Consider the following 14,109-nt stretch of genomic DNA (forward strand, 5'->3'; position numbering starts at 1 on the left):
ACCGAACAATCAAATGGCCACAAACCAAGGGGTTCAGTGTGAACCAGGTCTCAGACAGTCCCAAAACTTGCATCATGTTAAAATACCTTGGTGTTTAAAAACAAAAATCCTCCAAAATATCCCATTCTACCCCATTATGAGGTTCTTCAATGAGACAAAGCTTTGGCAGATAGGCGTGTGATCGGGCATCTTACCAAACAGCAAGACTCCTGCTGCTCCAGGGACGGAGTTCAGTAAAAACCCTTCCCAGACCCTGCACAGCCCCACCTGGTTCTGCAGAGCTCTCTCCCGTCAGTCTCACCCACACTCACCCTGCTCCAGCCAGGAAGCCTTCTTTCTCTGGCTTCCAGGCCCAGCATCACCACAAACAGCCATCCCCCTCCTGGATAACTCTGACGCATTCTCAGGTCATTTCCACCACAGGCGCTCTGAGAGCCCCTCCCCAAACCTGCTTAGGTCACTTTGAACACTCTCAGGGTCCCTGGGGCCGCCTCCTCCACAATGCCCACCACAGCCACATTTCTGCGGGCACTCATGGGGTGTCTAGCAGAAGACACACATGCCTAACTTGCACATGCCTAACTCGTGATAAGGACAACACCATGCCTAACTCGTGATAAGGGCTTTAATGTGCCTATCACCGCGGATGATGGAAGATTAAGTGAATGTGTTTAGAAACCGGCATTTTCAGTATTTGCCCTGTTTAGAAAACAGACATTATGGGAACTTCATTCTGAGAGCTGAGGAGGACAATGTCGAGACAGGCTGGCACTGACCACCTCAAGGAGCGATGCAGGAGATCACCAAAGGGTGGTGCCAATAAAAGGTGGGGGTGGGGAGGGTGCAGAGTAACCACTGGTCAAATTCAAAACAAGAGGGAATGTTTCAGCTTGTTCCTGTGGCAGCTGCAACCCAGAAACTTGGCCCTGAGACAAAAGGATGGGGGCGAGCTGTGTGGGAGGTGGGTGAAAATACCCCAGCTCCAGGAGCCTCCCCTGCCTGGGCACCCCCACAGCCCGCACGAGCAGGGCTGTGAGCACTCAGAAACAATACACACATTTATATGGTTCTAGTCTGCCCGCACCTTAAGAAGGCAGGGTTCACAGAAGTCGTTTAAACTCCAGAAACACAGGAATTCACTTTCCCTTCATGCTCAGTTCCTTTTGTGCAGCTTCGGTTATTTAACCCTCCCAGTGCTGGATTCAGCGGCACCTCCCCACTCAGCTCACACCTGCACAACTCCCGTCTCGACTCCGGTGCGGAGCATTGCGGTTAGTCAGGTCCATCCCAGGATGTGCTTCCATAACTGCCACGGCATCCCTTGGCATGAACTTTTCATGGAGTCCATGCTGACCTCCTGGCCATCAGTGTCATTCTGATCTGTTCTATGATCCACTGCCAAAATTGGATCCTGTGGTCGCCTCGACTGTCCCAATGCCACCCGGAACAATTCCGTGCCCTCAGCCTTGACCCAGATTCTCCTTCTTCCCAGTCTCTCCTCACTGTGATGCCAACCGCTAAAAATCTGACACATCCTCATGAGCCCAGTGAGCTCCCACCCGCCCTGCATGATGGATCCACCCACCGGGCTCTGTATTTCCTCAGCTGTGGGGAGGGTGTCTCTATTCTCCATGTCCCTCAGGAGAGGGCAGTCTGCGGACCTCCCACGGGCTCTACATGAGAAACAACAAAGATATTCCACCGAAGTAACAAGTTGAAGATTAGGAAGAAAAGGAACCCTTGTGCATTGCTGGTGGGATTGTAAACTGGTGTAGCCTCTACGGAAAACAGTATGGAGGTTTCTCCAAAAATTAAGACTAGAACTACCACGTGACCCAGCAATCCTTCTTCTGGGTCATACTTGACAAATTTGAAAACACTTATTCATAAAAATGTGTGTGCCACTATGTTCGCTGCAGCGTTATTCAAAATAGTAATACATGGAAACAGCCTAAGTTTTATTTGATGGACAACTGGATAATGAAGATGTGGTACATAAATAAAATGGACTCCTACTCAGGCATAGAAAATGATGAAATATTATCATTTGCAACATGAACGGATCTTGAGAGGATCATGCTAAGTGAAATAAGTCAGATAGAAAGGGACAAGAACAATACGATTTCACTCATATGGGGGATATAAAACAGAAAGCAACAAACAAACACATGAAAAACCTCACACACACAAACAACAGTATGGTGGCTACCAGAGGGGAACGGGGTGGCGGGTAGGATAAAGAGGGTAAAGGGTATAGTGAGGAAGGAGACTAGACTTTGGGTGTGAGACACAATGCAATATACATTACTGTACAGCTGAAACTTACATGTTATTAACCAATGTTACACCAATAGACTTAATATTTAAAAGATAGCCTAATAATAAGCTACAGATGCCCGAGGAAGTTGCAGTTGTATTTGAACCTGATGTGGCACTAGAACTTTTCTCCTTGCACTAATGCACAAAATGAATGGCAACCCTTCTCAGTAATCCAGGCTATCAAAGACCACACCGGGGTAGAGGCCCTAAGAATCCATATACATTTTATTGATTTTTAGAGGGAGAGTGAGAGAGAGAGAGAGAGAAACATCCATGAGAGAGAACATCGATTGGCTGCCTCCTGCATGCCCCCCACTGGGGATCAGACCCACAACGTGGTTGTGTACCCTGACCAGGAATCGAACCGGTGACCTCTTGGTGCATAAGCTGACACTCAACCACTAAGCCACACCGGATGGGCCCATTTGCATTTTTTTATGGACGGTTAGAAAGGCATCCACAGAATAATTGCCTTTCATGCAGTCTCTCAAAAATCTAGGCATGAAGGAGAGTGAAGAAGGGCTTGAAGAAGGTTTGAAATCTCAAGGCAATCATTTAGCTGAACTTTTAAGACAAGTGGAGATTCTCATTCGGCAGGATATGCAAACGTATCTGTCCATCACTCCTGGTAAAACCCAGCTGATGTGTTTGCAGGAATACTCTTGGCCTGGTATTTATGGATTTCCATGGCTAATTTTTGCATACTAGTTCTTCCCCTTTCTTCTCCAAGTGCATATTCTAGCCAACATTACCATCACTCAAAGGGTATGTCTGCAATTGTAACCTACACGAACAAATATGCATCTCCTTAGAGCTCTCTGCATAAGCTTCACGCTTATTAGGGGAAAATCAGGCTTCTGCAGGACATCAAAGTCCTTTTAGACCATGACCTTAACCATGTTCCTTACTAGCATTCACAATTTGGTGGCATTAAATAACACCCGTGTAGGCTAGTAATGAAGAAAGAAAACCCTGCAGGATCCCAGTTGCTGTGGCAGTCACGGACTCCACAGGCCTCAGGTGAAAAGTCCTGTGCTCATCACAGAAAGGTTTCCTTAGAGCTGAATACATCCACTAGTCACAATTCTGAAACTGCTAATATTTCCCTCAGAAAGAGGTAAGAGCTTTAATTCACCAAGACCTACAATTTGCTTGCAAGCTGGCTCAAGGCTGAATGGGTGGAGTTCTCACCCGCCCTGGGATGTCATCAAAACGTCCATGGAGAAGAGAGTCCAACACAATGGTTTTCTTTTCTCAGGTAGAAACACATCATTCCTTATTCTCGGAGTTTTTGGTTAATTCACTTTTCACCCAGGTCTCACTTTGTTTCTCTAACTTCCTGTCCAGGTGCATTCTTTTTTTTTTTTTCCCATTGATTTTTAGATAGAGTAGAAGGGTGGGAGGGAGAGAAAGAAAGAGAAACATCGATGTGAGAGAGACACATCAATTGGTTGCCTCATGAACAACTCCAACCAGAGTCGGGGATCAAACCTGCAACCCAGGTATGTGCCCTCGACCGGGAATCAAACCCATGACCCTTTGGTCTGCAGGCTGACGCTCTAACCTCTAAATCAAACCAGCCAGGGCAGGTGCGTTCTTTATCATTGCCATTATCTTCCTGCCTAGCCTGTGTCCTCAAACCTGGCAAAGAAAATAAAAAGTTTTAAAAAGTCAAAGAATTTAAGGCTCCTGAGATGCACGAGGATACTCCATAAATATAAAGCTCCATACACCAGCTCTCGGAGTTGCGTATTGCACGGCTGGGAGGGACTAATGGCATGTTTGATAAATAGAACTTAATATGATCTAGCCAATATTTGATGAGAACCTTAGGAGTCAGGCTGGGTAGGTGGAGGGGTGGGGGAGGGAGACCACAAGGTGGTGTCACCTCAACCCAACAAAGGAGAAGCCGGTCCAATCATCCAGGGAGCCAGCCATGCCCCCGAGGGCACACGGCAGGCTTTGTTCAGGAAACCTATTTCTGTGTTTGACTTTTATTTTAAAAGACCATAAAAACATAAAGGATAGTGGAAACAGGTTTTCTCAGAACAAAGGGAAGAGTGATACATCTAAGTGGTACACCAAAGTATACAGAACAAAAGATGGCTACAATCAGGATTAGATCCTATCCTTACAGTGTTTGTGACAGAGCGAGCAAATAAAAATAAGTGTCTTGCTATAAAATATTGAGGCGAGGAGAGTGGGGGAGGGGGGTATCAGTGGGGGAAAAAGGAGAAACATCTGAAACAAAAATAAATAAATTAATTAAATAAATAAATAAATAAATAAATAAATAAATAAAGTAAAAAAAATATTGAGACTTGTAAAGACATTAGATTCCCTAGACACTATTTTTCTGCATATTTCCTAATATTATTTGACTGTTATAGAGGACAAACATGCAAAAGAACAAAACTCTAATGTGACTGCAGAAAAATAAAAAAGACACAGGCAGTAAAACAGACCATGGAAGAATCTGTTTTACCATTACCATAATTTGTGAGTGGGGGAGTATAAGTAGCTGAAAAGTGAAGCACATACGAAAGCCTGAATAAATAAATAATGAGAAATCGTATTTTCAAGTGAGATTTCTTCTGGATTAATATACCTGTGGCTCCGCGCTGCCGTTATAAGCTCTACACCATGACCAGCTGGGTACCAAATCCGCAGACGTGAGTAATGTGGTTTATCTGAACTAGATCACAGAACTGACCCAATCTTCCATCGCCCCCATTCCTTTAGAGCTATACAACAGCTGGATGGATTCCTAGAATACTGGACGTCACTTTGCTGTTTTCCCAGTAGGAACCTTCTCAGAGCTCCATTTTGTCCATTCCAATTACTGAGACCTCTGATCACGTTATTCTCCCCAAATCCACATAACCCCAATTAAACACTGAACTGGCCCTGGCAGGTGTTGCTCAGTGGTTTGAGTGTTGGTTCGAGCATCAAAGGGTTAGGGGTTTGACTCCCCATCAAGGGCACATACCGAGGCAGCAGATTCGATCCCCAGCCCCAATCAGGACAAGTATAGGAAACAACCAATTGATGTGTCTCTCTCACAGTGATGTCTCTCTTCCTCTCTCTCTCTCTCTCTCTCTCTCTCTCTCTCTCTCTCTCTCTCTCATTTCCCCTCCCTCCCTCCCTTCAATGGAAAAAATATCCTTGGGTGAAGATTAACAACAAAAACACTGAACTGTATTTCCAAAGTAGCCTACATAAAGGTAGTTTTGTCTTTATGCAAATAATGAAAGACATCTTTAAATGATTAACATTCAAATGATTAACACTCAAGTCCTACTGAATAGGATTTGAGAACTCTCTGGCTCCCCCTCTCCCTCTCCCTAAATTACAAAGCTCATACCAGTGCCCAGATGATTTCAGTCCCAGAAAGGATGTGAATGTCCAAGAAGGGCTCCCGATGACACCACGGCCCCCCATTCTATTCTCTCCTATAACACCAAATACTATAAATGTCAGAGCTACAGTTTTCCTAAGATATGATCAGTTTTAAAATGACAAAAAACTGCATTTAATAAGTCATGTTAATGTCCTGGTGAAAACTTTATTTAAAATGTAGGGCCATGAGGTGAGGATAAAGTAGTCGTCTGGCTTTTAGAAACAGTACCCTGACCTATGGGTGAAAGATTTTCACTGCTCCGGAAAAATGGATAAAGGCAGGAAAGCTCATCTAAGAGCTGGATGAACAGAATGAAGATGAAGACCAAAGAATTTGAAAAATTTCTTACTCGCTTGCTTGTAACTCAAATTAAAATTTACATATCGCACTGGTGGTCTGGCCCAGCGGTTAGAGCGTCGGCCCGCAGACCGGAGAGTCCTGAGTTTGGTTTCCACTAAGGGCACGGACCTCGGTTGCAGTCTGTCCCCGGCCCCGGTTGGGGTCATGTGGGTGGCAGCCACTCGATGTGTCTCTCTCATATCGATGTTTCTCTCTCTCTTCCCCCCTCTCTCCCTCCCGCTCTATCTGAAGATAAATACAAAAATGTCCTCAGATGATGATTTAAAAAAATTTACATATCAACATACACACACTTACACAGTCAGATACTCATATCCATCCATCACATACACACACACTATAACACCTATTATATGTGACAGATTGTTCAAGGCATGCAAGTGTTCTCAATTTTTAAAAATATTTCTAACTCATGTCCACATTCATTCCATAGGAAATACTACACTAAACATAATTGAACCTTTACCTGAAAAGCCGCCATTACTGTGTTAAATATTATAATACACAGGAATGGGTGGGTGACTTGTCTTTACAAAATGCCCAAGGAGAATTCAGAACAGTTTCTGGTCACCTTGTGCAAAATTCCCAGCACACTGGCAAAGGGAGGTGCTTAGTAAATGTTGAGTTATCATCTGTATGCTGATTATTGATGAGGGACAATCTGGTTCTTTCATTTTCAATTACAGGCATCGTATCACTATGGTTCCCCAGAAAAACCAACGGGGATGATAACAAGAGGATCGGGCAGGAGAAGAAGAGTGAGCAGCAGCCGTGCACAAGCTCCAGAGAAGTAAGAGAGTGCAGCCGATCTCATGTCGCTTTGGTGCTACTGAGGAGGAAAGGGGACGATGGATGTGACAGTATTTGATATGCCGAAATTGTCAGACAGATTTACAGTGTTGCTATAAAATGACACGGGGAAATATTCCAAATTTATTATGTTTCCAGCTGGGCTTCAGTGTGATAGGGAACGGGATTATTTCTGCCAACAGATGAGACCTCTGTTATGCAACAGATCTCTCAAACATCAGAGGAGGCATGGAAACTAATAATCCTCTGACATCTATACAAATAACAAATTTTTGGTTTTCCTCTGCTTTTACCTATCACATTATTTCTAAGCAAGTTCTGCAGGATAGAATGAATCACTGAATTTCAGAGCAGAGGGCCTCATAGACATTACTGAGGTTGAATACTGACTCAGGACTAGTTAGATGCTGCTTCCTGCCTAACTACTAACATAACTATGTGGCAGGTGTTCAACTAGCAAGCACTCTCTTTTCATTTAGGTCTCTCCACCCAGAACGATGTATTTCTTCATGTACCTCAATGCTATTAACCCAGCCAATAATTTACGGCACTTAAATTGTTAGTTTATTAATGCTAATTGGCAGCATAAAGAGAAGAGTTGTATTTGTTCTGTTGGGCTTACTGTTCCTTTAACTGCTCTAAAAATATAATCTGTAGTTTATAAGAACTAACCACAAATTTTGTTTTTCTCCCCAGGCTGCTTTTACCACATTTTGCACAAGAGGGAGTTCTGAGGTATCAGAATGTCCATCTGATAAAAATGCACAAGGACTGCCCGGAATTAACTGGAGTGAACAAACCACGAAATGTCTCTAAAAACATCCCATGAATAAAATTTGAAGGCTCGACAATCTAAAACTGCCTTGGGTCAACTTTAACTTTCACTTGTGAAATTTGTCATTTTTCATGCTTTTTGAAAAAGGTGAATACATAGAAGCTCTACATTTGACCAGTTATAGCATATTTTTAAAAAATGATAAGTTCCTGCTACTCCTAGGAAGTATATCCACTTCCCTGGAATAATCCCAAAGTTTCATTTACATAGAACTTATTTTATAAAATTTCAAACTGTCTTTCCTTAATTACACAACAGACCTGTAATAAACTTCAGCCGTATCATTTTCAAACAAAAAGTAAACCAGATGTTTTGAACTTACATGCAAAATTGAGCTCTCATTCTGAAACCAAATTAAATTAAAATGAACTCCAGAATGAAGCAAAGCCCCGATGAAAACAAAAACAAAACAAGCAAACAAAAACCATTCTGTTTGATTTCGTCTTGTGGCTTGTTAGTCGTGGTCATTTATCTATTTTCCTTTGTGTCTGAGACAACACAGGCACTGCCCACTCCCTGCTATTTGATCAAAATTAGCATATTCATTGGGATTTTGTAGAAAAATAAAATAAAACAAATAGGCAAAAAAAAAAAAAAAAACAAAACACCCACAAATATTATCATGTCACTTAATTAAAATCAATGCATGTCAGCTATTTGCTAGACACTGTTTTAAATGCTTTACATGCACTGATTCTCCCACACGTGAAGATGGTTAGGACTATTACTATACCATCAGCCCCCTGGATGAGCAGAGTCGAGCAGAGAGAGGTCGAGTACCTCAGCAAAAGGTTGGTCTGTCTGTGGCGGGGCAGGAATGCACATTCAGAAGGGCTGATTCCAAAGTCTGTTGTCTCTGCCCTGGCCAGTTAGGCTCAGTGGTTAGAGCATCAGCCTTCAGACCAAAGAGTCCTGGATTCCATTTCTGGTCAAGGGCATGTACCTGGGTTAAAGGTTTGATCCTTGGCCCTGGTTGGGGAGAAAGAGGCAACCAATTGAGAGACATTGATGTTTCTCTCTCTCTCCTTCCCTTCCATTCTATCTGAAAGAAATCAATGGAAAAAATATCCCTGGGTGAGGAGTAAAATAAATAAATAAAAGTCTGTTGTCTTTACCATAGGGACCACCGGTCCCAAATCGCATGGTGGTTCAAAACCACTCTGGAACTTACAGGAAGGTCATTTCGATTTGGTGGTGGGGAGAATCAAAGATCAGTTTGTTTGGGGGTTACTTTTCCAATTATAAATTTTACACCTCTTTTTAAAATTCTAATCATGTGAATCTTATTTTGGTGAGAAAATATAACAGGAAGAAGCCTCTCACCCCCCACACCACATCAATGCTGCCGACGAGACTGTGCTTCAACCAAGAGCACCCTGGCTGAGCCGCTGACGTGACCAGCACGGCAGGTCCAAAGCCGCGTTCCCAGCGGAACCAAGACTGGGCATCATCTTAACCCATCTCTCCACTCCCTGCCCAATGCGAGGTTTTACGTGTCTACAACCCAAGTTCCCTCCCAACTGACATCACATAAAAAATGGACACGAGAATTAAGGGGAGAGAAAGGTGAGCTGTATTTTTTTTTTAAATATCGAATGTTTACCCAAAACTTACAAGGTACTTATTTTTCACCTACACTTTCAAACCCTCGTCTCATCTGGAAAACCGATCTACTTCGATACAGGAAGGACCACGAGAAGGTGCACCTGAAGGCCAGGCCAGTTAAACACTGAGCTCCTACGAGGGCTCGTTTGGGAGAGGAGATGTGCTTGGGTGGGAAATTTGGCCTCAGAGGGAATGAAGGCTACTTGACTCAATTTTTAGAATTCTCTTAGGTATGAGTTGATGCTATTCACCTGACGCTCGGTGAATAAACAGCAGCTTATTTGATTGTATGATAAACCACTGATTGTCTGGATTACACAGGTTCTCCCTTTTATTATGCTGGCTGTTTCTGTCAACAACTATTTATTTAATCTTGAAGTCAAGAAGAACAATGTTCTAGTCGCACTGATGACTCACCATCTTGAAATGCGTGCTGACTCTCCTTCCGCTTACGGGGCTGTGCCAAGACGGACCCTGAAGAGCTGGCACCAGGAAGGAACGCTTCTGTCTACAAGACCACTTATAAGTGGGATTCACTAAACTATGCGGCTCCTTCTGCATTTTAATGCAAGGTAACAGAGAAAATACAGAGAAGATTTACATTAGCATGAGATATAATTTTAAGATGTTGATACCATTCCATTCTCCAAAAAGTGAAGAAGAAGAATTTTATGGTTCCAGCCAAAGAAATACATGTCATGAGCTCAGGCCATTCTGACACCAACAGAGGAGGAGGAGGAGGAGGAGGAGGAGGAGGAGGAGGAGGAGGAGGAGGAGGAGGAGGAGAAGAAGAAGAAGAAGAAGAAGAAGAAGAAGAAGAAGAAGAAGAAGAAGAAGAAGAAAGAAAAGAAAAGGAAAGGAAAAAAAATATAACAATAATAACTATATACAAAAAAGCAACTATTTCCTTCTAAATTTTTTTTTTTAATATTTAAAAGGTAATGAAAAAATTGATCCACGATTCTGACAACGTCTCGGAGCACCAGGGCTGACCTAGATATACAGAATGACATACATTGGGGAAACATATTTCAGGACAAATCTGCATGCACTGTGGTACCTTTGTGTAGAACAAAAAGAAGTGGGTGCCTCAAACAGACTGAAGGATGAGATCAGTCACTGAATCAAATACTTCTAGAAACTTCCACTTGAAGTTCAGAGAGAAATCGTGAACTAATTATTGACTTGAACATCCCAAAATCGGGGCCTTAGGCTGAAAATCAAGCAGGGCAGAAACACTGGCTTCTACTGATGTTAACAGCCGGGCACACTGCAGCACCCTCCCCAACAGCCGACCTGGGGCAGGATTTGCCTAGCATGTTTGGAAAATGTCTGGATAAAGATTCTTAAACACATAACAAGTCTAAAATAGACTTTCCAGGTGTTCAAGAGGTTGAAACATTTCCCTGTGTGATACAATCTATTAAAATGCAAATGCAAAAAAAAAAAGAGAAAAGAAATGAAAGGAAAATATTTCCAGAACAGAGAACTTGATTTTATGATAGCTTTCCATTTAACCACAGGATTTTAATAAACTTCCACTCAAAGTGTCCTTTGAAGCTTGTCGTCTTTTTTCTAGATATTAAAGAGCTTCTTACCTAAATGAGGAGGGAGTTTCTAAAAGACCAATCCCGGTTACCAAGAATGAGAAGAGTGCTCAACAGATCCAAGTCGATTTCATGACATTACTTATGGAGAAAATGTCACTGTTTACGTTCTGCCCACTGTCGAAGCGTTTTAACACTTCCAAAAAGCACAAAGAGGACTGCAAGTAGATACTTACAGAGGGCCAAAGCTGGAGTCCTTCCTTCGCTCTCCCTTACCTAACACTTTTCAGAGGGGAGCTCTAGCATCTGGACCGTCCCTGATGGGTCAGGAAAATGAATCTAGTCAGGTGTCTGATTAGAAACCAGGCCGAGTTTGCTGTAGGCTCAGAGATTATGATCTTAAATAAAGAATCACTTACTTTTGTGTCCTAAATTCCTCTCCCACTCCCACTGGCGTGACTTCACCCTGAAAACAATTCATCTCGAAGTTCCAGGCCACTTTTTTGGAAATTTTATAAAATCAAGGCCAACCACTTACGTAATTGATTATAAAGAAGAAATACGCCACAGGGCTGGCTATGTTGGTAAATGTGCGTGCGATATATTTATACTTGAGTCAAGATCTCTGCTCTGCAGCCCTATTAAATTTTGCATCTGCATCTTTTCTATAGGGAATCAGAATAGTGGCACATTAAAACAAAAAAGCTATGCACTGTCTGCAAGTATTTAAGTGTGCAAATGTCTTGAAGACAGGCAGTGTTTGCCCCCGGGCTTGGGACCACAAGTGACAATTAGTAGAGAACCAATGAATGTTGGAAAAGCCCCTTTTTTTACCTGTTAGAAACGTGAGGCCAAGAGAATCAAAGGGACTGGCACAGCTATTCCATAACTATGTTCCCAGCAGAACTGGGACATCGCAACCTCTCGACCTACATCCCAACTCCTTGTCCAACAACAACTTTTAAAGATCTCCTGGTGCTTTTATATGGATGTAGTCCTCCTGTTTACTTCGTAAGGGCATGTTTTACCCTTAGGTAAAACTGTAAGGTACCAAGTATTTAACCCACACAACTGCCAATATTCGTCTTCAATGCACAACCAAACCCCAAGGAAATGTATCAGGTGTCCAATGGTTTCATTTCCTTGACTTGCAGACAACAGAACTTGGAACCTTGAAATGCCTCCAGTTCCATGAACCGCAGCTTCCAAGAATCAATATGTGTAGTTTTCTCTTCATGCCATCAATTAGCAGAACCAAAGTCCACCATACATAGCCCATTACAAATTCTATTTTTGGAAATAAATTATAGGAAAGAGTTCAATTTCATATAAAAACCAAGTATAAGACAAAAACATTCTATCTAATTCTATTTCAACACTGTGAACTTTCATTGTTCTTTAAGGGTGGGGTGTGGAGAGATGCAGATACACTCCTGAACCCATCCCTTCTAGCCAGCCTGCAAATACGGATCGGCTACAACGTGCCCGATCCTGGGCTCTGAGGCTTCTGCAGAAACACAATAGATCCGCTCAGAAAGAGCCCAAGGCTAAGAGGAGACACAAGCAGTCCACACACAATTACCTAAATTATAATTTAACTGCAATTGTGACAAGTACTATAAAGATGTCATTAAAAACACAACCAAATGTTAAACTTCATGTGAAATGAAATGTCAGATTCGATGTTATAAATATCTGGATTTTTCTTTGCCATTATCTTCATAGCAAAACAGATAACATTGTTTAAAATAAAGAGGGCGGGGAAGAAATGATAAGAGAAGATGAAGAATGCAGTTATAAAGTGAAAATAAAAGTTCGCCACATGGCCTCACGAGAGAGCTTCAAAGTCACATCTTACTCTCTGTGACAACCAAGACGAACCAATGATGAGAGAAGCAAATCCAAACAGGACTCATGAAACAAAGTACCAAATGCAAATGATCAACAGCTGCTCCGCGTGGAAGGGCAGGAGCTTGAACTCCGAGGCAGAAGATGGAAACTGTCTGGGTGAAGAATTCAAAAATTGAACACAACACATGCTGTTGTTTTGGTGAAAGTGACTCATTTCACCAGTTGTCTGAGACACCAACTCTTTTGTAAGAGCTGCTTACAGGAAACACAGCTCAGGGAGACAATCACAGGGACTTGTGCACAGAACAAGAACGAAGCCAAGGGATGCACGCTGGTCAGGCACCAAGGGTCGCTCCTGCCTGTATCCGTCACAGAGAACTATTTGTTGGTTTCTCTTCAGAATCTTATAATTTAAAATAAATATATACATTTTAAGCGCAATGTAACAAAAAATATCAAATCTTGCCCTGGCCGGTTTGGCTCAGCGGTTAGAGTGTCGGCCTGCGGTCCTGAGAGACCTGGGTTCGGTTCCCGCTAAGGGCGCGTACCTCGGTTGCAGTTTGTCCCCGGCCCTGGTCGGTCGTGCAGGTGGCAGCCACTCGATGTGTCCCTTTCACGTCGATGTTTCTCTCTCTCTCTCTGTTCCTCTCTCTCCCTCCCGCTCTACCTGAACAAAAAATGGAAAAATGTCCTCGGGTGAGGATAAAAAAAAAAAAAAAAAAAAATCAAATCTTACAGGGGAAGCACTTCACATTATAGCAAAACTGGACAGAATTTCAACCCCGCAAATCTGCATCAATTCCCACTTAGTATCGGAAGACTATGCTCAGTAATATATGTCTCAATACTTACTCATGTGGAAACTGGACAAAAAACTATGCCAGTTTCTCTGGAAATCGTTGTGCAAAAGCAGTGAACTATGCCATAAAGAGACTGATGCATTCTCTATCACAAAGAGCTAAAATGTTGACGTAATAAGGGGGGGCTTTTAAGTGACACAATTTGAATTACTATACATTAAATTATTTCTAAAACGTATATATGACTTATAAAATTATGTAACTTATAAAATACCACACTGTACATGTAAATGCCGAACTACTGAGCACACTGACATCAGAAACTGGGATACACCGGGGAAGGCCTGAGAACCAAAGACTGCCTCGCTCTAAGTTCTAAGACATCAAACCAATAAAAACCTAGGAGTTTGAGGGCATTAACATCAAAGCCACAAATACTAGAGTAAAGTAGTGAATTTATGAGAGAGATATATGTATGACTTACTATATTCACGACTGGAAAATAAAAAACATACGTAAAATACCCTCGTTACATTTTTCTGAGAGATTACACGATTACACAACAAACTTGAACAAGGCACA

At 42.4% G+C, this 14,109-nt stretch overlaps 1 protein-coding gene across 22 annotated transcripts in view; it reads right to left on the bottom strand.

Annotated features, from left to right (window-relative positions):
• ABCC4 (ATP binding cassette subfamily C member 4) overlaps positions 1 to 14,109 on the bottom strand; it is a 275,943-nt gene that overhangs the window by 124,653 nt on the left and 137,181 nt on the right. The window lies entirely within an intron of this gene.

Source organism: Molossus molossus, unplaced genomic scaffold (assembly GCF_014108415.1).
Source record: "Molossus molossus isolate mMolMol1 unplaced genomic scaffold, mMolMol1.p scaffold_m16_p_9, whole genome shotgun sequence".
Classification (NCBI taxonomy): domain Eukaryota; kingdom Metazoa; phylum Chordata; class Mammalia; order Chiroptera; family Molossidae; genus Molossus; species Molossus molossus.